Source organism: Poecilia mexicana, unplaced genomic scaffold, assembly GCF_051168715.1.
Source record: "Poecilia mexicana isolate PSO_F unplaced genomic scaffold, ASM5116871v1 scaffold_3, whole genome shotgun sequence".
Classification (NCBI taxonomy): domain Eukaryota; kingdom Metazoa; phylum Chordata; class Actinopteri; order Cyprinodontiformes; family Poeciliidae; genus Poecilia; species Poecilia mexicana.
Window position 1 is genome coordinate 8,047,674 of NW_028263372.1, and position 23,428 is coordinate 8,071,101.

The following is a 23,428-nucleotide window of genomic DNA, read 5'->3' on the forward strand; positions in this document are numbered from 1 at the left end:
AATTTAGGTTTTTGATGGGATCTTCGTCTTTTTGATGTGCTTTTTCACTTTTCGACTTTTACTTTCATTCATTTAACCAACAAGCAAACTGCCTTCCAAAACTTTTCATACCACTTTTAACTCATGAATAAGTTTAAAGCAGGGTTAGATTATAAAACTTTGTCACAAGTTTTTAAGATCTGATACTAGACAACCATTGTTTTATTTTTCTTTCACAAATGTCAAATGTACCAAGAAGACAGATTGTTGAAACACCACTAGAAGTCCTGTTTGCAGTTTTCTATTGACTCAAGAGGATACTATTCGCTTTGTTTAATAAAAAAGTTACTATACATGTACAAAATGCTCTTCTTATTCTTTAGTTTGTTGTTCTATACTTTATGTTTGAATGATTGAAAACCAAAGTCAAATTCCTTGTTTGTCGCAATCACAATCTGGGCCAATTCTGATTCTGTTATGAGATATATAAACACATACAGATGAAACCAGGAGTTTGACCAAAGTCAGACAGTTTAAAAGACTGTTATCCCTGATACTGACCAAATCTAGGTCAACTTCTGAATTTGAAGAAAGTCTCAGAAAAATTGCAACAACAACAACAAATGCTAAAAGTCAGAAAATAAATAGAAATAATTCTGGTAATTGTAACTTAAAACAAGAAAAGTTTGACCTGATTTAACTTCAGACGCTGAGAAAAAAATGTGTATGTGTCTGTTTGGTGTATGAGAACATCTGCTTTCAACCGTATGTTTCTTTAAAAGCCGTATTTTAGGGTTTGACATCTAGAGGACATTTAGAGAAAAAGGAACTGCCTTCTATAGTCAGACTGTAGGAGAAAAACAAACAGTTCTTTAACCTTTGCAGATCCACTCAGGTGGGATTTCCCACTTTCACTTTGAAGTCCAAGGGCGTTATTATGAAAGGTAGATGTCATCAGGTGACAGCCAGGTGCCATGAGTAAGCAGAGAGCCAGAGACCATTTCCTCTCCAATCAGCACCTGAAATTTCTGTCCTGCACACACATTCCTGTGGAGGTGACCTTGCTGCATTTTGTCACCTTTGAAGAAAAATATTCAGGCATATTCTGTTTTTCATCATGATTTTTTTAATGAAAGTCCTTCCCCTTTAGTTACTCTTTAGATTTAGTACTTTGTATAAGTTAATGTTTAAAATGAAAAGCCAAGTGTCGCCGAGTTATCATTGACAGTATAATTGGGTAAACTGGAAATGTGAATATAAATCTGCTTAACGGAAACGCGGCAATTTCTTAAAAAACTTGGTTTTGGAATAGAAGTTTTAGAAGTGTTTTTTTTTTTTTTTGGCTGTATCAAAGTTGGTTTAGTGCTCAAAACTGCAATGAATTTTTTTGTTTTGCATCACAACCAGATGTTACTATTGGCGAAAAAAATGAAGAGGATGACAGGAAGTGCTAGGAGGATGATGGTGCTGCATATAGACCTGAACAATAACTCAATAAAAATATATACTGAGATAGACATGTAATAGATATCAAAAGACAATACATCTGATAGAATATGTGATATTCAATATTCAGAATATTCACTGTACTCTGACTCAGAACCACACTGCAAACTGGGGAAAGTAGGCAGAGGAAAAGATTTAGCAGCTCATTCTTTAATGGCTTGCTAAGCAAGGCTGGTGACATCAACTAACTCACTCTTTGGTTACCTAGCAACAACCTGTTGAGTAACTTGTACAGCAGCAGTTTCAAGTTTCACCTCCGGTCCTCATATCTGCTTAAAATAAAAAACAAAACAAATCAAAAAAACAGCGGAGTGGATAAAACAGGAAAAGTCACACCACTAGTATGGCTGTATTTCAGATATTTAAAATATTTACAAGTAACTAATCTAGTATTGATAGATGACTACTGATAGACTGATAGTAAACGCTTATATTGTGATACGTTTTTCAGTCATTTCATCCATACCTTGCAGCATGTCTTTATAATGACTTATTGCACTTTCACGTGTGAATTTTAATTTTAATTTCTTGTTAAAACATGGCAATTGTGAAATTGTGCTTTTTAAACGTTAGCGGAATATCAACAAAATTTTGTGAGCATTTGAAATGGAAACGGCTAATGCGAGCATGATAGTAAATATTGTAAATTTTACAGCGAATTTCTTGGGAGAATTTGACTGATCAGTTCTAAAGCATGAATATGTTTTAGTCTAGCTGGAAAATGCTAGAAGATTTATCTCTGCCCCATTTTAAAATTTGAAGCCTCATACGTCCACATATTGTCATCCTGTATTTAGCTCTTGTCTATTTTTGAAATGGACACAGTGCTCACAACTTGATGCTGTCAATCCCAGCAACAGAAAACTTTTTTTTTTTTTTTTTTTTACCACACACAGCGTTCTACGTTTTGGCCAAAGGGTTCAAATTCAGTGTTGTCTAACATCTGACCTTCTGTGCCTCCTGTAAGGCTCGTGCTAACTGCGAACAGGAGTTCTTACACTTTTCCACTTCACACTGGTTCTTTTCTTGCTAGTCGTCTATAAACACCAGGCGAGCACTTCGTTTAGTGTCTTTTTGAACTGCGAGAAGTGCGCGGCATCCAACCTTTTAACTAGTCCCTAGCTAAAACTCACCCCAGGATTGTTGCATTCCTCTCGGTTACACGGTGTGCACCTCTCAGGTTTTACACCTACTTATCTCCGAATGAGACGTACGGCTCGAGCTCGCTCGGCAGCGCGCGGAGCTTCCAAGCAAGATGAAGCCGGCCAGGACGAACAGACGACGGCGCTGCTTGATGAACTGGTCTAGTAACGCCCGTGGGAGTTTGGGTTTCCGTGGCAATGCTCCCACACATGCACACACAATCGCATTGCGTGCTTCGTCGTAATTAGGAATTCTTTAACTGGCCTGATGTGTGCGTGTCGTCTAGGTTTTTAAAGCCTGTAAATTAAGATGCAGGCATTTCATTCCGGCCACTGAAATGAGAATACCTCGGATTCTTTGTCAAGACTGCGACAAATGGCGTTGATGCAAAAATAATAAAAAGAACTGGCATTCTGGAGTGGCGGCTGGGGGAGAACGAAAAACAAATAAAACGGATAGCATACTGCGTCTGTTGGGGTTCAATCCTTTCCTGAATGAAACGTTTATGTTTTTGAATAAGAGACAGCTGAGAGACATACAAGAAGACATAATAAAAAATGATTTTTTTCCCCCCCCAAACTGTCTTAAAATAAAATGATTTAATAAAACATCCCTGAAGGACCATGTTGCTAACGCAGGTCTAACAGCTTGAATAACTTGTGCATCTCGTCTTGCCTCTGTTATGCAGCTATGTTTTTCTCTTTGTCGTGGAACTGAGTGTTGATTTTATATGATGCCTTAAGCAGGTGCCTGACATGCAGGAGTTCAGGTGTGTCATTTGGTGGTCTGGCCTACCTAAGCCTGACAATCAGCTTAAAGGGGCAATATTATGTAAAATTGAGTTTATTGAACTGTACATTTGGTCATAACATCATTCCCTCATCTAAAACATACCTAGAGTGTTGCTTTGATTCAAGCATGTTTGAGAAATCCTTTACTTTCCAGTGGCAACCATTCGGCTATGCAAAACGGCTGGATGGACCTAGCTGGCTACTTCTCAATGTAACACTGTTATAAACATTAAAGGGTTAATAGAGGAGCCATGCTGTGATGATTCTCTGAATCAAGAGTTTCTTAAAGAGACAGAGGCCCATTTTCAAGGCCTTTAAATTACAAAGTGTACTTTTTTTAAGTCAAATTTGATATATACAGCAATTTTATAACAACGTAAGTTAACATAGTTATTTGATTGAGGTATCAGATGCATAATACTGTCCCTTTAAGTGGTTTGATGACAATTGAAATGGTTAAGTATGTCAATCCAGGTTTCTGAATGTTACACTTTATGGAGGTTAATAGGGAGACCAATGTGGACAAAAAATATTTCTTAACAAGGTTCTGCATTCATAGTAACAAGCAGATTTCTTAAAACTATTTTCTCATTGCTAGATAATGCTACAACAATGCCTTTTTTACAACAGAGTGTTGTCTTCAGCTTCCGCTTTGTCTTAGTCACAACCATTATTCACCACGAAACAGGGGAAGGCCTACGAACGCGCATCTCTGTCTTCTGTTTGCACATTTACTTGTTGGTGTGTTTGATGATCATTGCATTGGATTTCTCAGGCTTTACGCTCTAAAGTCCACATTTACCCAAAGAATTAATGTCTTGCTTAATTTCTCTGCTAGCTCAGTGCAACCTCAGTAAACTTCTTGTAAATTCATGAGGCTTTCTAGCATCAGTCTCTGAGACCCACCAAATCTGCACTGAAACCCATCTGCTTTTGCAGAACATTTTAATCCTCTCAGTTACACCACTGATGACTTTAAAACAATACACGCTGCATAAAATTGCATCTTGGGGGTCTGATTTAATACTTGAAATTTATTGAAAGAGTTAACATTGATCCCATGTTGTTTTTTTGGGGAGGGGGTTTACATTTTGGGGGGAGAGGGGAAAAAAAACATGAAAAGTGTTGGCCGTTGTCAATGTGTTTCCAATAGATCGCAAAATTTCTGCAGCTCATGTTTACTATTGCCTGCGCCAGATTGTGCAATGACACATATAAATAGGAACTCTGGCACACATTGAAGGCGCGTCAAGAGATGACTCAACAGCACATTTGGCCTGGATTTGGGTCAGTGAGACGGATGACACGCTGAACTACAGGTATAAACTACGCCAGGCGGCTGTCGGGTCTCCCTTCATCTGCTCTCTTAGAGGAAGTCCTCCATAAACCCTCACCGGACTAAAACATTTACAATGTTGACAATGGGGATAATCCTTTGATATCTTAATGCTGCCAAAGACGAAGGCAAGCCTGAACTCGGGGGAAGACGGTAGCGCTGCAGGAAAAGCAGCTGCTGCAAAAAAACCTTCGCAGGTTTAGCCCTGGGAAGGTAGCTGGACCCCCAGCTTTGTTTATCCACCAGACGGTGAAGGGTTATGATAGCATCTGCATGCTAACGTATCATGTAAACGGAGCGGCATTACCTCATTTTATGTCCCCAAAAGAGCCGCAGGTACAGAGAACAGAAAGGCAATTGTTTTCGCCCCAAAAGGCCTAAGATACCTACTTAATAGCCTCGGACAGACAAAAAGAAGCAGGCGTCAGGTGGCAGGCGATAAAAAGAGCTAATGTTTGGCAAAACCTTCCAGTCAGCACTATTTCATTCACATCTAGGTCTTTTTAGAAGCACTGAAGCAGTTGCTTCCTCTTTTTTTTTTCTTCTACATCGTTTGATGGAAGAGGTGAAAGGGGGGGTTGACAAAGCTTCAGATTTATGTGAGACACAAGATCTGGCTGAGCTATGCCTGCGGCAAGTCAACACCGATCAAACAGCTGCCGACGTCAACAAACAAAGGGGAATTAAAAAAGTCGTCTGGCCTTGGAGCTGTTATTAGTCTTTCAGTGAGCAAAGTTTTCACTCTTAGCGGCCGTCGCTCACCTTGACAAGCGGCGAGACTGACAGCGGGGAGAGGGATTACAGCATTCTGCCGGGTCCTTGCTGTACAACTCGTTTTGAAGGAGGGAGATATGCAAAATGACTTCTTGTTGACAGCGACTTAGTCTTGCACCTGCTGAGTGCTGCGTCAGACCAATGGTGTTTAAACAAGAATCCAAATTTCCACTGACAGAGAGGACCTGGAGGCTCGTTTCAAATGCTTGTTTTCAGCCATGCTTAAGCAAACTAAGGCCCAGTCTTGAGGTCGACGGAAAAAGCTATATTTCTTTTATTATTATTATTTAAATATGAAAAGAATGTATAGCGTAGCAGTTGTATAGTCTATCTATCAGGTTTGCAATTCTAGAAACTGAATTATTGGTGCATTCTTTGTAACACACCAGTCAGACTGGAGGAAGATCATCTTTAAAGGCACATTTTTAAGTTAGTCGCTGATTTTCAAATGGATTTTGATCTGGACTTTGACTATCCTGTCACAGTGTCTCTGTCACACTACTGTGCATCAGCCCTTTATCTCAGTGGTCTCAAAATTCCACTTGATTTCTATCTCTTTTCAGTGCTACATCTGGAATTTCTCCCAGTGAGCTTGATTTCTCAGGATGAATTTCATCTTGGTCAATCAGCAAACAGAAGAAGGAGTTGTGAATGATGACCTTGAGTTTCTGACCTGTTTTAGAATTGCAAGCTGCTTATGTCAGGTTGTAGTTTTATCAATGGCAGCAGAGGACATGAACGAAGTCCGTGTTGGCCACGCTTCCAAATATTGAGCGATTAAAGTCAAACCAAGAGAAATGTTTAAGACATTCAAATGCAGGCAAAGATTGATGTTCAACTCAGAATTCTCTCTTTGCAGTGGGGAACGGTATCATGGCCAACCATTATCAATTGGATAAAATCAGATCCAATCAATTAAAGCTTTGACATAGTCCACCCCTCCAGGAAGTAATCTTTCCTCAACAGTTGAGCGTACAGATCTTCTGTACAAATCAAAGCATAGAACAAGGGGCTGTGAAAGTGGTGCTTAGTGAAGAAAAAGTAACCTGAGACCAAGATCAAATCAATGCGAGACCAGTTTCTATGCCATTGCGCTTTCAAAGTCAAAAGATTACTTACATCTGAATGTAGTCAGGAGTTTCATACTAAAAATCACATTTTGCAGCTGTGGTCTTGACCTGTGATAGAGAAAATGTAGTCAAGACATAAACAAAACCAAGACTTCAACGATCTGAAGATATCGTTTGAAGTCAAAATCAGTCTAAAATGACATAACGCTAGTTAGAAGGTTATGATGCTGCAGGAGAATAAGCCTCAGCATCGTCTTTTTAAGCATTTAAACACTGCAGGGGTGCCCAAAGTCAGTCCTCGAGGGCCGGCATCCTGCATGTTTTAGTTATCTCCCTGGTGGTAGTAACAACCTTTTCATCATGTCAATCTTCTTCTTAGGCCTCTAATGAGCCATCATTTGATCCAGGTGCTTTAAACCAGGGAGAGAACTAAAACATGCAGGATGCCGGTCCTCGAGGACTGACTTTGGACACCCCTGCACTAGAGCAAGCCAGTCTCTATCTTCCACTAATTGCTACTTGTCCTGCCGATGGCTCCTCCCACCTCAGCTGTAGATCTTAAGTTACAATGTTCCTCTTGGCTGATTTTCTTTAGTGTTATAAGAGAACTTTGGGGACTAATATTCCATTTACAATGTTCAAGTTTCACTCTCCAAAATATTTTTTATTAACAAAATTAGAAGGTAACACAAAAGCCTTACAAACCCGTCAAAAAATTATTTTGTCGGGTTTGGACTAGGACTTTCTTTTTTTTTTCTTTTTTTTTTGCAGTGTTTCAAATCAGAAATATGTGGTAAGTGTCAGAACAATTTTTGGGGGTGATTGGATTTTATGAGAAAATGTGTTCTTGCTTTCATTGTCCTTTTCATCTTCTTTCTATACATCTCTCTTTTTTACTTAAAAAGTCATGACATGGTGATCAACTGCATTTTATTTCCCTCAATAATAAGGTACTGCTATGGTCCAAGCTGGACTCTGATCTGGAGCAGTGGAGGAGTGAGGAGTGTACGAGCCACCAGAGGGAAAAACTCTGCCTCAGTGAGTAACTTCAGAGTTGATGGGATAATGAGTTCTGGCAGAGAGCGGTGGCCTCACAGTTCTGGATTTTCACGACTCTACAAACACAATGTGACAATTTAACAGTCCTCATCTCTCCATCTGGGGAGCACCACCTGCCAACTCCTCATCCTTCTCCATCCTAAGCACATCTCTGTGACCACATGGCCCACTGTCTGCTGGCTCAGCGTCACTGCAGATCCATTAGCCTGGTTCTGGGTTAGTCTTGCTGTTCTCCTTTGACCCCTTGTTTGCGTGGGGAGGGGGGTCATATCAAGCCCACTTAAGTCCTAAAAGGGACGTGACAGACCTCATGTCTGTAGCTCAGCTTTTATTGGACAGTGAGTCCTCTGCACAATGACATTATAACTTCCTAAAATGAGCCTATTTTAACTGAAGTTTAATATAACCACTAATTAATACGTCTAGACATTGTATTTCAAGAGGTTTTTTTTAAAGAGGCAGTATTACATGAAAATGACTTTTTTTGACCTGTACATCATGTTATAATGTTCTACTTTCATCAAAACCAAAACCCTTAATCCCTTAATCTCCCCTTGCAACCAGTCAGCTGTACTCCATTAGGCTGTTTACAGCCATTCGTAGGAATGCTGGACTGAGAAGTGGTTTTTATGTGATGAGCTCAGCAGACTTGCAGTTCCACCAGGTATTTGCTAATTGCTAATGCCACTAGTCTGAAGGGAATGTGCGGTGTAGGAGAACGCTCTGAGGCAGAACCGCAACTGGAGACAGCAGCTCCGAGAAGGAGCTTTGTAGAAAAGTTTGCACGGGTTCTACCTGACACTTTCCATTGTAAATTTTTAATTTCGTCCCTCTTAAGAATGAAAAGAGAGCTGGTTACACATAAACAACACACTTTTCAGATATTTGATTTCAGATAATACAGGATTGTCTTTGCACTTCATAGACATGTGCGTCTTGTGCTGGTTTATCCCTCAAACCCGACTGTTGTGCTTCAGCAGAGCAACTGAATAGACGAGACCTGATGCACCATTTGTAAACAACCCACTGACTTGGCTGTAAGTCCTGACCAGTTTATGCCCTCAAAAACAAAACACCTTCCTAAAATAATGGCCCGAGTCATTTTTTACCAAAAGATCAAAATCACTTTTGGCAAAAAAAAAAAATTATTTAAGCCATTATTTTAGGACGGTGGCGATATGTTATCTGCATATTATATATCAGGTGCCTTGATCTTCTCTACAAATTATTCATGGACCATGGACACAGCAGATGGTCCTTGCCCCAAGTAATGTAGATTTTATTTAAGAAACCATGCCTTCAAAGTCCTACTTTAAATAAAATTGTGGATTAACAGATCTTTTCATTTAAGGGCTCCCTGCAAAAAAATCTGTGGCCACACTACGTCAGAGGTGGTTTAAGTTACACGAGCGTTACTGTAACAACCAGAGGAGGAACTCTAAGGGCCGCCGACCACCGCCCGTGCCAGCAGCCATGACCTCCCTCCTCCCACAGAGATCAACAGACAGACACCGAGACGAATGTTGGACCCAAAATTACAGCTCAGCCAAGGAAAGATCTCTTGTAAAAATACACCAAGTGGCCAATAGGAAAAAAGAAAAAAATCCAGCAGGTTCACCAACCAGGGTGTGACAGGGAGATGACAAGCCAGTCTGCTGTATTTAGAAGCTCTAGATAGTCTCAAGCCTTGACTATTGCACATGAATCTCAATTAGTGGCCTCTCGGACAAACCAAGGGTCCAAGGGCCGGCCTTTGATATAGCTATAAATATGTATCTGTTGTTTGTAAAGCGGGCCACAAAATAAAAGGGAAATGGTAGGGTAGGGAAGCAAAGTACATAGAACTTTGAACCACAGGGAGGTCATTTACTTTATGTTAAGTAGTGTCTCATTGCCAATGCAAGAATTTGAGTCCTGTAGCTTGCTGTACATTATTTTGCAAAAGGAAAAAAAAAAGGAAAAAAAAGTTTTGAAATTGGAATAATAATAATAATAATAATAAAACTTATGGCTGTTCTTGTACTTTGTCGGAGATTCGACCTCCAAGGCTAGGTGACGGAATGAGAAACTCCAGATACACCGTCCTCCAGAGAGGGCTACACTAATGACTCACAGCAGTGTGTGGATGTGTGTGTTTGTTGGTGGGTAAAGCGATTAACTTTTTCAATCAGGAGAAAAACACACAAGGAAGTACAACGACTAAGAAGAGGACAAAAGAATCGGGGGGGAGTCTCAGTGAGGAAGTGACCTGAAGAGAGGTGAGATCATTTCAGAGAGGATTACTGCCCCCACACACCCACACACCCCAGATCCATTGTCCCAGGAGTCTATAATATAGGGCAGGGTGTTGCTACACCATGCAGTCTTTTCAGTATGTGGTCTCGGGCTTGTTAGGGTTAACTTTTTGCAGGGTCGATGAACACTGACAGTTCTAAAAGGATCATAACAGGCTAGATACTCATGAGCAGACAGAGTCTTACCCTGCTGGGTGTGCACTGCAGTCGTTCTGTTCCTGTTTTACAGATGTTGGCAGGATTTCTGAAGGATAGCCCAAACTAACAGCGGTCAAAAGCAGATCCGTGAAGCAAAAAGAACAAATAATAATTCTGTAAAAAAAACCAACCTGATAATTTAGAATTGGCTTGCATCAACTTTGAATTCGTAAGACTTAGGATGTTTCAGAAGGTAAAAAAGAAGATGGTAAAAAATATATAGTATATGAAGGTAAGTTTTTAGCATTTTGCCTCTAAAAACTTACCTTCATATTTTTTTAGGGGACCAAAATACTTGACTAGTCAGTGAAAACACCTACTTTCTAAACATGCTGACGTATTAGCCCAACCATTAAGCTGACTAATCATCCCAAGTGTCATGCATAAAAACAATGGCAGATGTAATGTTTGCTGTCTCATAATTAAGCTGTAGTCCAATGTGACCTGAAGAAGGTTGACTTCGTCATCACCTCACACAAAACCCTCCGCACGCACTTTTTTTTTTCGTCATTCTTGTTTTCTTGTTGCATCTGCCTTATGTGGAGGCTTTACATGCTTGTATGACCCATGATCCATGTTAGGCCCCACCTACATGTCTGGGAAGTCTAAAAAAACTATATATATATATATATATATATATATATATATATATATATATATATATATATATATATATATATATATATATATATATATATATAAGGTATATATATATACCTGATATATATATATATCAGGTATATATATATATATACCTGATATATATATGTATACACACTCATATATATATATATATATATATATATATATATATATATATATAGCATTTTGGGGCATTTTTTGTGTTTTCCGATGTGTTGTGAGCAGTGATGGCAAAGTAAATATGCCATCACTGCTCACAATCGGATTATTGATTACTCCTTGAAAAAGTAACTTAGATTACTGATTACTAAGTTACAGTAACTAAGTTACATTAAATGTAATTATTAGTTACTTTAAGTAGCTGCTGACACAACAGCCCTCTGCCACCTCGATATAAAAATGACATTGAGGTTCGCCAGTACTTCTGCACTAATAACATTGTATGTGTGTCTACCGCGGATCCTCCTACATGCTAAAGCCGAGTTGTTACGCTCTAATGTAGATCTATGGATCCAGTGGAACGTTACTCCCATATAGCTTCTGTTATTTGCATTAGCAGTCCAAATACCCGCAGCAGTTGACACAAAATCGATCTTGTTCAGTGTGGCCTTCAGATTTCTCGCCATCTCTGCATATTCTTTCTCCAGATATGCCGAAAAAGCTCCGTATGAGGCTGTTTGGAATTAATGGTGGTCGGCATTCGATTTACAATGGCGCGAAATGCAGGCGAGTCAACTGTGCTCAATGGCATCATTTCTTCCACTACATACCGACCGATCAACTGTTTTAGCTCTCGCTCACTTACTGGTTTTGGACCAAAGTTGAGCTTTTGTTGTTTGAGTGGCTGGGGACCTCCTGTGAAGGCTCTCTGTGTCTAGCCACCTGCTGGGACTTCCATAAGCTTGACTGTCCCATGCTGCGACTCCAAATGTTTCTTTAGATTTGAGGTTGTGTTTTTGAAGGTGGATTGGACTTTCTGACCCGCACAGAGAGTACAGCGAACCTTTATGTTATCATCCTTCGCTGACAGAAACTCAGAATAGTTCCTTTACTTCCAGCAACTAAATGCATATTTGTCTCCTCCCTCCATTGTTTATGTTCCTGTAGCGGTGTACTATCAGGTGCTGATAAGGTGACTGAATTGTCGCATAGACCAGACGTCACTCCCCGAAACTCATAGAGGAAATAAAATTAAATAAGTAGAGAAAATGTGTGACACAAAAGTAACGCACAGTGATTTGGCATAAGTAACTTTAATCTGATTACTGGATTTGAAATAGCAGAGCGTTAGATGACTCGTTACTGAAAATAGTGTGGTCTGTGGACATCACTGGTTGTGAGATTAGTTTCTATTGTGTATCCAGAGCCACTGAAGTTTGTTTTTATGACCACTGGGTGGCACCAGAGAGCTAAAATATTAGACTGGTCCAAGAAGAAGCGGCTAATGTTATTACCCTGTTCTGTGGCTAAATAGAGAGGTTTCCCTGGCGATAATATCCTCTTTCCTCATATCATGACAAGGAGGATGAAAACATTTTTGCGAACGGCCTGTGAACACACGTGTTTTTGAAACCGACCATCCGCTGGAGGAAGTTAGTGTTCCGATGGGGCCCATCTTTGCTTTATCAACGTGCTGGCAGATAAAAAAAAAAAAAAAAAAGCATTCTGTACTTTCTATCATGAGGTTTGAGGTACGTCTTTGTGAATGGAAAAGCAAATCGACCGCCATAGTTACACATGCTTAGATGATCTTGTTCGTGTTTTATTACATTATCTTTTTACAAGATGCACTCGTCTGCTTGTAGTACACTTCCCAAGGAAAAAAAAAGAGAAGTAATTAAGTGAAATGAATGGCATCAAAAAGCTGGCTGATGATCTGATGATGAAGCTTCTGTGGGTGCATGTCTGCTGATGAAAGTTGGCACAACTGCAAGCCAAACCCCAGCTGTAAAACACTGACTTATGTCGGATGCACGTGAGAATTACAAACCATTGGCCAGAATCAAAGAATCAAAGGCTGGATTGGCAGGAAAACAAAGTCCCGTTTGTTGAAAACAATCCACAGCAAACAATGAATAACCATATTTTCTACTGGGCTTTGTATGCCTTGAATCCAAATGGAAGAAAGGCTGTATCGTTGAGAAAAAGAGAAATGCAACTTATTACAAAGGAAAAACAATTTCTGTCATTTCTAAATAAACTCAAACAAGTTTTTAAAGTCGGTAACATCACTGACTGTTAGTCGCACACTTCATCTTCAGTGGCTTGTTCTCAAAGGCTAACATTTTATTCTCGGCAACTCTTTGATAACCGACTAATGAGGTCATCCTTGTGCATTTTCCCAGCCTGTTGAAACACAATCTGCTGGTGAGAGCATAAGGGAACGCTGCCAGGGGAATCACTAAGCAGAGCTTTACAGCACTATAAAAAAAAACAACAAATGAACCTATTTGAGTCTGTGTTTACCATCCAGATAATGGGTCCTTGTTTATCAATGGATTCGATCAAGGGAGGTGGTTTCTAAATGGCAATGCTAAAATTTAAAATAAGCAGACAGGATGTGAGAAAATGCATTAATTCTAAGATAAGAAGATTAAAAGGTAAGATGGACTGTGCTTCTCATAATATTTAATGTTCAGATAACAGGTGACAGGAAAGTCAGGGGAGAGGATAATGAGGACTTTTTATACACTGCACATTGCACACTTTTTATATCTTGCTAAACTCCAGTGAAATGAACAGGGAGAATTGGGGGTATTTTTGTAAAAAGAAGCTAGTTTTAACTTACAATCTGGTTGTGAAACAAAGGTCTCGTTCAAAATGTGAGCCTTAGATAGTCAGACGATCTTATGTTTTTCCAGTCACAAGCAGAAAAATGTTCCCTTCCCCAACTTGGAAACCTAATTCATCCCAAGTCATGTTGCCTATCAGTTGGGGTTGGATTGATTTTTGTTTCAGTAACAAAATTTATGAAAAGGCAGAACATTTTCACATTATTTTCAACTTTCCAATGATGTAGAAGAATAAAAAGCATCCTCAGTTCCAGGGGCAATATTTACCCCGCTCATGTGGTGGGTATCGGTGTTTGGGCCAAATCCTAATTGAGGTTGACCCAATTTGTGGTTACTACCGCCTGGAGTGGACCAGAGTTTGTTGGTAGATAGAAAAATATTTCCGCCAAACATTTCTGGTGGGTCAAATTTTTTTTTTACTTTTGAAACTCAGAAATGTCCAGGTTTTCTGGACATTTCAAAAGTCAAAAAACGTTCAACTTTTGAAACTGAAAATTTTTAAAATTTGGAAATCTTTTATTTCTGACACTCAGAAACACTCAGAGATTCTGGGGGGAAATTTACTCCCTTTTTTCCAGCTGTACAAAATGTAAGAAAAGTCAGTACAAAAACAAAAACTAATCTGCAAAATTTGCAGAGGACAGTATTTGGATTTGTTGATCCCTTTAAGTTATGTTTTCTCCTTCTGTGAAAGAAGGTCTTCAAATTCTCTTAAATGTAACTCTTATATTCTGGATCAATGCAGCTATAAAAACACAGTTCTTAGATAAATCCTGACCCTTGTCCAAAGTGCTACCAACTTGCTGCCTTTGTCCCTAACGTCCCAAAACATGAATCCAACTGAGATTTAATGGAAAGTCTGAGGATATCCACTGAGTTATTGCTGAACTGTAATGTTGAGGATTTACAGTTTTAATACAAGTAGGAGGTTTCACATCTGCAAAGAGTGATCATAAAGTGATTTAATGTCTGCATCAAAGAGAACCGACTCTCATTCATACGGGCTACCGTCCAGCAGAGAGTTTTTCTAATATCGCTTTATAAGGTCGGCTAATAAACAGAATAAAATCATCAGTTAGATGCTGGTGCATTATTCCACTTGCAATAATATAAAGGATGCAATAATCTGACATATAAGCTTCTCTACAGGGAAACGCTGCATGGTTGCCTAAAAACTAACAGTAATCCAGTATTATGCTGTCATCTCTGGAGCTCAGAGGATTTTCTTTTGATTTTAAAAAAAAACAGCCAACCCCTCTTCCTATGTGTGAAACCAATCCTACTGAGGATATACCTGATACTCTAATGTGACATAATCCTTTTAAAATGTGCTGATGGTGATATTAAGTGTTAAGTGACATTAAGCAAATTCCAGGAATTGTAAACAAACATAAGTGATTCAAAATTACAAGTAAATTACTTGTAATTAAAAGGTTTGAAGATGTTACGCAGTCAGAAGAACTATAAAAGTTGTTTTTTTTATCTTTATTGGATGTAATCTGATAAAGACGTGGAAAAAAACAAACGTGTTTGTAATGAAATCAACAGTTTCACAATATGCTGATTATTACTTTGTAGAACTCACTTTACACTGGATCCCAACCTGTTGGCGGTTCAGTTTTCAGAGATTTTTCCGTGTAATCTGACTCCAAATTCTAAAAGTGCATGTTGACTATCTAAAATTTGAAAAGAGAAAGCAGCTTGGAAACTAAAATACTTTGGCACTCCGGTTATGGCGGCCACGTAGGAAGACGTGCAGAACTTCGCTCCGCTGTCTGCTGCGCTTATTAAGGGAAAATAACTGCTGCTCACGAAAAATTTGTGTAAGGAAAAAGATATAATGCCTAACTCAACTAAACAGCTCAAAGGGAAAAGTGAGGCATCCAAGCAAACGAAGCTTTTCGACCACAACCTCCGCGGTGAAGCTCGCAAAGCCAACAAAAACATGGCGGAGCCAGAAGAAATTAGTGACTCAGAAAATAGTAAGTCTGACCAAATTTTGGTCGCGCTCGAATCATTGAAAAGCGAGTTCTCCTCGAAACTCGACGGTCTGTTGGTGACACTGCAAGATATGAAACAGGAGATGAAAGACTATAATGAACGTATGTTGCGAGCAGAGGACCGTATTTCCTCCGCGGAAGACGAAGTGGCTAACCTACAAGCTAGTGTGAGCGCCTTACAGGCTAAAAACAAGTCGATGGAAGACAAACTCATTGACTTGGAAACAAGGTCTCGCTTGAATAACTTAAGGCTTGTAAACTTGCCAGAAGGTGCCGAGGGTTCAGATTTATGTGCTTTTTTGGAAAAGTGGATACCCGAAGTACTGGGGAGTGAGAAGCTGCAGACCTCTCTGAGCTTGGAAAGAGCGCACAGATTGGGCCCGAGAAAGGACGGCGCCTCCCGACCCAGAGCCTTGATAATGAAGTTTCTTAACTTCAGAGAGAAACAAGCCGTCATTCGTGTTGCACGGGAAAAAAAGGATATCTTCTATAAAGATAAACGGGTCCACTTCTACCCCGACCTGGCCGCCGGGCTCCACCAACAGAGGAAAAAGTTCGACCCGATCCGGGAGGTGCTGCGCAATCTGAACATCCGCAATGGAATAACTTATCCTGCAACTCTCCTAGTGACTTACGAAAACGAGACACTGGCATTTAAAACACCAGAAGAAGCAAGCGAGTTTATCAAAAAACTCCAGAGAGCTCAGGACGCATAAAGCACTAAGTAATGCCTCAGACGGTACGTGAAGTCTGCGAACTTATTCGGTTTGTTACATGTTTATATCTCTAATATGTTGTATAATTGGGTTCCTAACTTGGGTAACAAAAATTATTTAAATGTGAAGAGTACCTTGGAATGCTGTTCAGTGTTCGTGAGCAGGAGTCTTTATTGTGCCTGGCAGCGACGGGAGCACTTTTAGCAGAGTGAACTGGACGTGGTTCGGCTAATCCTCAATGATTGTGGATTGGCTAATGGCAATAACGGGAGACATAATGGTTGTGGGTGGGGCCCCTTTTGTCTGGGGAAGGGATTTGGTAGTAGGGAAAGGGTTATGTTCTCTATGTTGGATGTATGTTCTACCATCCGGTTTTGTTGTGTCTCACATTTTTACAACGCTAAGCATCCCATTACTTTTGTTGATGTATGTCTCAAACTGTAAAATGTAATTTTATTTCATGGAACTGCAGAGGGCTCCAACGCCTTCAAAAAGTCAAACAGGTCATGAATAGACTGAAAGAAATGGAGTCTAAAATTATATTCCTCCAGGAAACGCATCTTCTCGATGAGGATAATTTGAAAGTGAGGAGGAGGTGGAGGGGTAATATATATACAGCACCGTTCACGTCTCATTCTAGAGGAGTTATGACACTAATACATGAATCGGTACCATTGCAAATTGAAAACATTATTAAAGACAAAAGAGGAAGATACCTAATACTTCAAGGCTCCCTAATGTCGGAAACTCTAATTCTAACTAATATATATGGCCCTAATGTGGATGATAGTAAATTTTACAATGATTTACTCCTCACTCTATCTACGCTTAAAGGATCTCACATAATGGGGGGGGGATTTTAATTGTACATTACACCCAAGCATGGACAGATCAACTGGAATTGATCAATCGCATAATAACTGTAGAGCTGCAATTTTTAGAATGATGAAAGAGCTGAAGTTGATGGAAATATGGAGAGAGAAAAATCCAGCCAGCAAAACATATTCCTGTTATTCAAGTTCTTTCAAAACCTTCTCCAGAATAGACTTCTTCTTAATTTCTACAGAGTTGCAGTTCAGGATTCATGATTGCTTCTATGATAACATTGTAGTTTCTGACCACGCCCCATGTTGCTTGGTTTACAGAGATGACCAATTAAAGAGAGACCCACCGAGATGGCAGTTCCAGCATAAATGGTTACAAGATAAAAACTTTGTGGAATATTTAGGGAAACAAATAGACGAATTCTTTCAATTTAATACTTCAGAAACGACAGCATGTACAAAATGGGAAGCTTTTAAGGCCTACCTTAGAGGTCACATTATTAGTTATACAGCGTCTAAATGAAACAAACTGAAAAAACTCGAACACAATTGGAAGATAAAATAAGGTTAATCCAAGCTAAAGTAAATAGTGGAGATAAACAATTAGAAAATGAATTACTGGCTTTGAGAGCAGAATATGATAAATACTCAGCTTCAAGGGCGGCATCAAGTTTGTTGCGACTTAGGCAAACATTTTATGAACAGGGCAATAAAGCAGGCAAGTTACTGGCATGGCAAATAAAACAATTAGAAACTAAACAACCAATTACATCTATTATAGTAAATGGACAAATTTTGCATGATCCTCAAGAAATTAATGTAGCCTTTAAGAACTATTATGAAGAATTGTATAAGGCACAAATAAGCATCAAATCGGAAGACATAAATCAATTCCTTAAAAATTTAAATATACCAAAATTTTCAGAGGAAGACAAGGAAAATTTGGATCTAGAAATTACAAAAGAAGAGCTAGGGCAAGCCATTAATGATATGAAATCAGGGAAAAGAGCGGGACCAGATGGTCTCCCCATAGATTTATACAAGACGTTTAAAGATAAACTTTTGACCCCTCTATTAGATATGTTTCAAGAAGTTTTCCATTCAAACTATCTCCCCCCCTCAATGAACGCTGCCATGGTTATCCTTTTGCCAAAGCCAGGCAGATCTCCAAACAAATGTGAGAATTTTAGGCCCATTAGTTTACTAAATTCAGATCTAAAAATAATCGCCAAGCTGCTAGCACGACGTTTACAAAAGGTGCTCCCAAATTCAATTGATCGAGATCAAAATGGATTCATTTCGGGGAGGCAGGGTTTTCATAACGTGAGGCGAGTTCTAAACATAATTCATTATAATAGAGGTACCTCAGACTCAGCTCTTTTATCACTAGATGCCGAAAAGGCATTTGATAGGGTTCACTGGGAATATCTTTTTCAAGTTATGGAAAAATTTGACTGTAGTAATAATTTTGTAAAATGGGTGAAAATATTATACAACAATCCCTCAGCTGAAATAATAACTAACAAGAATATATCTAGATCAATAAAGATCAACAGGGGCTGCAGACAGGGTTGCCCATTGTCACCTTTACTATTCACTCTGGCAATAGAACCATTTGCTATTGCTATTCGCTCACACCCACATCTTAGTGGAATCACTGTCGGACCTACAGAACATAGGATTTCCTTGTTCGCGGACGATGTGGTCCTTTTCATATCAAAATTAAATCAGTCAATACAAATTATTTTGGAAATAATTAAATCATTTAGTGGTATATCTGGATACAAGATAAACAGAACCAAATCCTCAATTCTTTTATTAAATGCAAATGAAAAAATTAGCCCAACATTAGGTGTATTACAGTTTAAGATGGTAAATGAATTTAAATATTTGGGGATACACATCTCACCAGATTTGGAATGGGTAGCTGCGACCAACTACAATCTCATATTAAATGAAGTAGACAATTCATTTGAAAGATGGATGTCTCTACCAATGTCTATGATTGGGAGAATAAATACAATAAAAATGAATATACTGCCCAAGTTACTTTACATATTTCAGAATGTTGCTCTTCCACCTCCTCCTGAATTCTTCTCCCAAATAAAGAAGAGGATGTTACGTTTTTTGTGGAACAACAGAAAATCCAGACTCCGTTTGTCTTTACTATATCTCCCTTATGACCGTGGGGGCTTGAATTGCCCAAATTTTCACTTGTATTACTATGCTGTGCAGTTGAGATCTATGATGTTTTATTACAGTGATCAGTCGCCGCACTGGGTTGACATGGAGACTCAGGATTTAAAAGTGACTCTCCCCTCATACTTCTATTCAGATTCAGTATCAAAGCTTTTGAAACATACTAAAAATCCATTTCTTAAAAATATGATAAGCGTATGGAGAGATGTAAAAAAAAAATTTAATGAGCCACACTGCTTGTCTCTGTTCAGCCCAGTGTGGGGTAACCAATTCTTTGTACCCGGTAGAGCTGACTTAACCTTTAAAGCATGGAAAAACAAAGGACTCCAGATGATTCGGGATTTTTATGTATCAGACTCAGACATACTAATGAGTTTTCAGGATCTGCAACAAAAATTCCATCTAGATAAGAAACATTTCTTTAAATACCTTCAACTCAGAAACTTTATAAGAACGAGTCAAAATAACGTGCTGGCTAAACCTGCCAAATCAGCTTTGGAAAAAATGTTAACAAGGGATAGTTTAAAGGCAGGTATTATATCAGAGTTCTATCACTCACTGATGTTGCATATATCTGAGGGATCTCATGACAGACTTAATGCTTGGAAGGGTGATTTACAGTTAGAGTTATCTGGGGAAGAGTGGCAAACAGCATGCAAATTGGCCCATACCAGCTCTATCAACACTGCACTTAAAATGATCCAATTTAAATGGTTAATGCGGGTTTATGTAACACCAGTGGACCTCAACAGATATAATGGGGAAATATCTGATGTATGTCCAAAGTGTACAGTGGATAGAGGAACTTGGATTCATTGTGTGTGGTACTGTAGGAGTATTATATTGTTTTGGAAAGAGGTAAAAGATGCAATTGAGGAAATTATTTCCAAACAAATAATTATGGATCCGAAGCTGTTTGTGTTTGGACTATGCCCAGAAAAACATAATTATACTAAAAACGAATTAATTTTTATAAACTTAGGTCTGCTTAATGCAAAAAGATGTATATCACTTTTCTGGGGGAAGCCCCATAGACCGACTATAAAACTGTGGTTGCAGCAGATGGCATCTACCCTCCCTCTGGAAAAGATTACATATGTATTAAAGGGTAAACAGAATCTGTTTGAATTCATATGGAATCCCTTTATTAGGTATGTTCAACATCTGAACTTCTTGGAGGACGACGCAAATGACTGAAGATTCTGCTCACTGCGGTTCCCAAAGAAAATTCTGTTAGAGGACATGCACTGCTGAAGTAAATATTTCAGTATACGGATGAGGTGTAGATTATGCGATGGGTTACATTGGAACTAAGAATGTGAGAGACATTTTGTTGTTTTTGTTCTGTGTTGTGTATTTCATTGTGACTTGAACCAAACTACTATTATTACTGGCATTCTTTGTTAAATGTTCAAGCGGTTTGTCTTAACTGTTAAAATTTCAATAAAGATATTTTGGAAAAAAAAAAAAAAAATACTTTGGCACAATGTTGTTGCTCTTTGGCTGAACCCCAAAGAGCAGAAATGAGGAAGACAGTGGATGTTCAATTCAATTCAAAAATATTTTACTGATCCCAAAAGTAAGCTAAATGTTGTTGTAACTCGTTTAATTATGAATTATGGAGAGCTCATTTTGTAGTTGAAACTCGGAAATTGGCCATTAGTTCCAGCTGCTTTGTCTCACATCGGGGTTTCAGACCAACTGCAAGACATTTTCTTTTAGCTTATTATGTCATGATTGCACAGTTAAGGTTTTCTCCATCTTTTGTTAAGGTCCTTTTCTTCACTCTTTAAATCCCCCTTGCAGTGCCTTTTGGTTTGTCCTGATAAAACTAATTACCCATTACCATCTCTACTTGACCAACGACGCCACCTGAGTAAACACGTTGACACACTTCCAGTAAAACACAGACCAGAGGACAAAGAAACACACAAGACTCAGAAGAGAGAGGGGCTTGGATTCTGCAGGTCGTACTGGCAAGTTTTGCACCTAGTGTCTATAAAACTGCTTGTAAACGTATTTTGGATCAGAAACGTTTCAGCTTGCATAAACTCCATGCATTTGGTCCAAAACCAGAGTTCACAGTGTCAATGTTATCAGTGCTTTGGGACTGTTGTTTAATCCAGTATGTGGTAGTATGAATTCTGATTGTGCTCTTTGGGTATTTGTCTTATTAAAGTCTGTTAATTCCAGCAAAATTATCAATACATGCAACACTGTTTATACATTACGGTCAGAACTGCCTAGTATATTCTCCGGTTATTATCAATGCAAGCAATGCATGCTCTCTGTAATATTTCAGATTCCATGCATTCAAACTCTTCTTGCCTAGCGTTTGTTGATCATATCAAGTATTTTTGAATTTGAATAAGTCCAACAGACTGCTTTCATTCTTTTGTTTTTTTTTTTGAAGTGAAGTTCTGAAAGGTTATCGTCACTGATATCCCTTACTAACCCATTTTGCATCAGGCTTCAGTTTGTGCAATTACATCAAAGTTGATAATTTATAGGACGGCATATGAGAGCCATTGTAGACAGACAAAAATGGACAATTAGCTTTCATCCCAAAAACTCAGAAATTTTGAGATTAGACTCAGAAAATGTTTGACTTTTCAAGCTCAAAAATGTCTTTTTTTTCTATAAATTTTTTTTACTAGATTAATCTTAAAATTTCTGAGATTTTAGGCGGAAAATATGCCCTCATAATTTTATGTACTTTTCTAGGTTTGGTACTTTTTTTTTTAAAGTATCCTGATGGAATTATTATCTCCAGATCTCCAGCTTCAAGCAATGAACTGTAACTTTATGTGGCAACACAGACGGAGTGTTGGAGTTCAGTAATTACCAATAAGGAATATGAACTGCTTTAGAGGTGACTTGAATCAGTCATATTTAATATCAATCCTTTCAGAGACATTGGTGGCTTTGTCAATGCTACCAAACAGATCATCATGTACATGAGCTCATACTTTGACTATCCCGGCCCACGGCGCTGCGGAGGGGGCGGGCGGGGAGCACCAAAGCCATGACAACACTCCTCTAGTCATCGGTCACAATAGAAGCTCAACTCGGTTCGTCTGATCCCACCGACAACCTTCTACTGCCGCCAGGGCCGCGGGAAGCCACTCCTCATCAGAGCACAAGTGTGTGTTTGCATGTGTGTTTGATGGAGCTCCAGCAGGGAGGGGCTCTCTTGTCTCTCAATTTTCCGCCCTGATTGGAGTGAATGAGCGGCTATTCTGTTCCTCAACCTCTATGCCTCTCTACGTTTGTATCCCAGTGCACGTCGTGGAGGCAAAATGACACGCTCACAGCTCGAGACGTGACATCATCCCAGCCTTGATGTCTGTGAGTGAAAAGGATGCACAACAATGCAGACAATTAGCCCTCTTTTGTCCACCAGGAGCTCAGCGCTGCATCGGAACAAAAGATTACAAGAACATTTAGAAACAATTAGATATTTTTCTTTCGGGGGGGGAGGGGGCTACCTGTTGCCCCTGGACCTTCTGTGTAGCAAACTTTAGACTTCCTGTTGCATTAATCACAGAAAAAACCCTCCTCTGAACTTGTTTTGCTTGACTTTAACAAATCATGAAGTCAAAAAGTCTACAGTTTCTTGGATAGTTGTAGGGTTAAATGTTAATGTAGGTTAAATCAACTTCCTCTTATGATTATCAGCACCAACAGAATTTAGTTGAGCGGGTTCCTAGGACTTTTTAGCAATACGAGTCACAAACAGAAATTACACAGAAGCTCTGAGATAAATTATGAACATTTACTGCATCAGCAGCTTAAAACCAAACAGCAGTAACAGACTGTTTTTGGTACGGGAACAGATTAACCAACTTAAAGAGGCATAAAAATAATGGATATGGAGAGTAGTTTCACTGAAGAATAAGCCTAACTTATTAGTAAATCAGATGGTGAATGCATAAAGCCTAAGTTGAATTAATATAGTTGTGCTAAAAGCAGGTAAAAGGGACAAGGCAACAACTAAGTCAGGATATTTTCACAACATAGACAGGAATGATGCATAGATTACAGGATTTAGTAAATTTGTTCAGACCTGTTAAAGTGACCTGATGTCTATAATTGATACATCTAT

The 23,428-nt window shown here is 39.0% G+C and overlaps 1 pseudogene; it reads right to left on the reverse strand.

Annotated features, from left to right (window-relative positions):
- Positions 1 to 11,145: 11,145 nt before the first annotated feature.
- LOC148160158 (uncharacterized) lies at positions 11,146 to 11,882 on the reverse strand (annotated as a pseudogene).
- Positions 11,883 to 23,428: the final 11,546 nt, after the last annotated feature.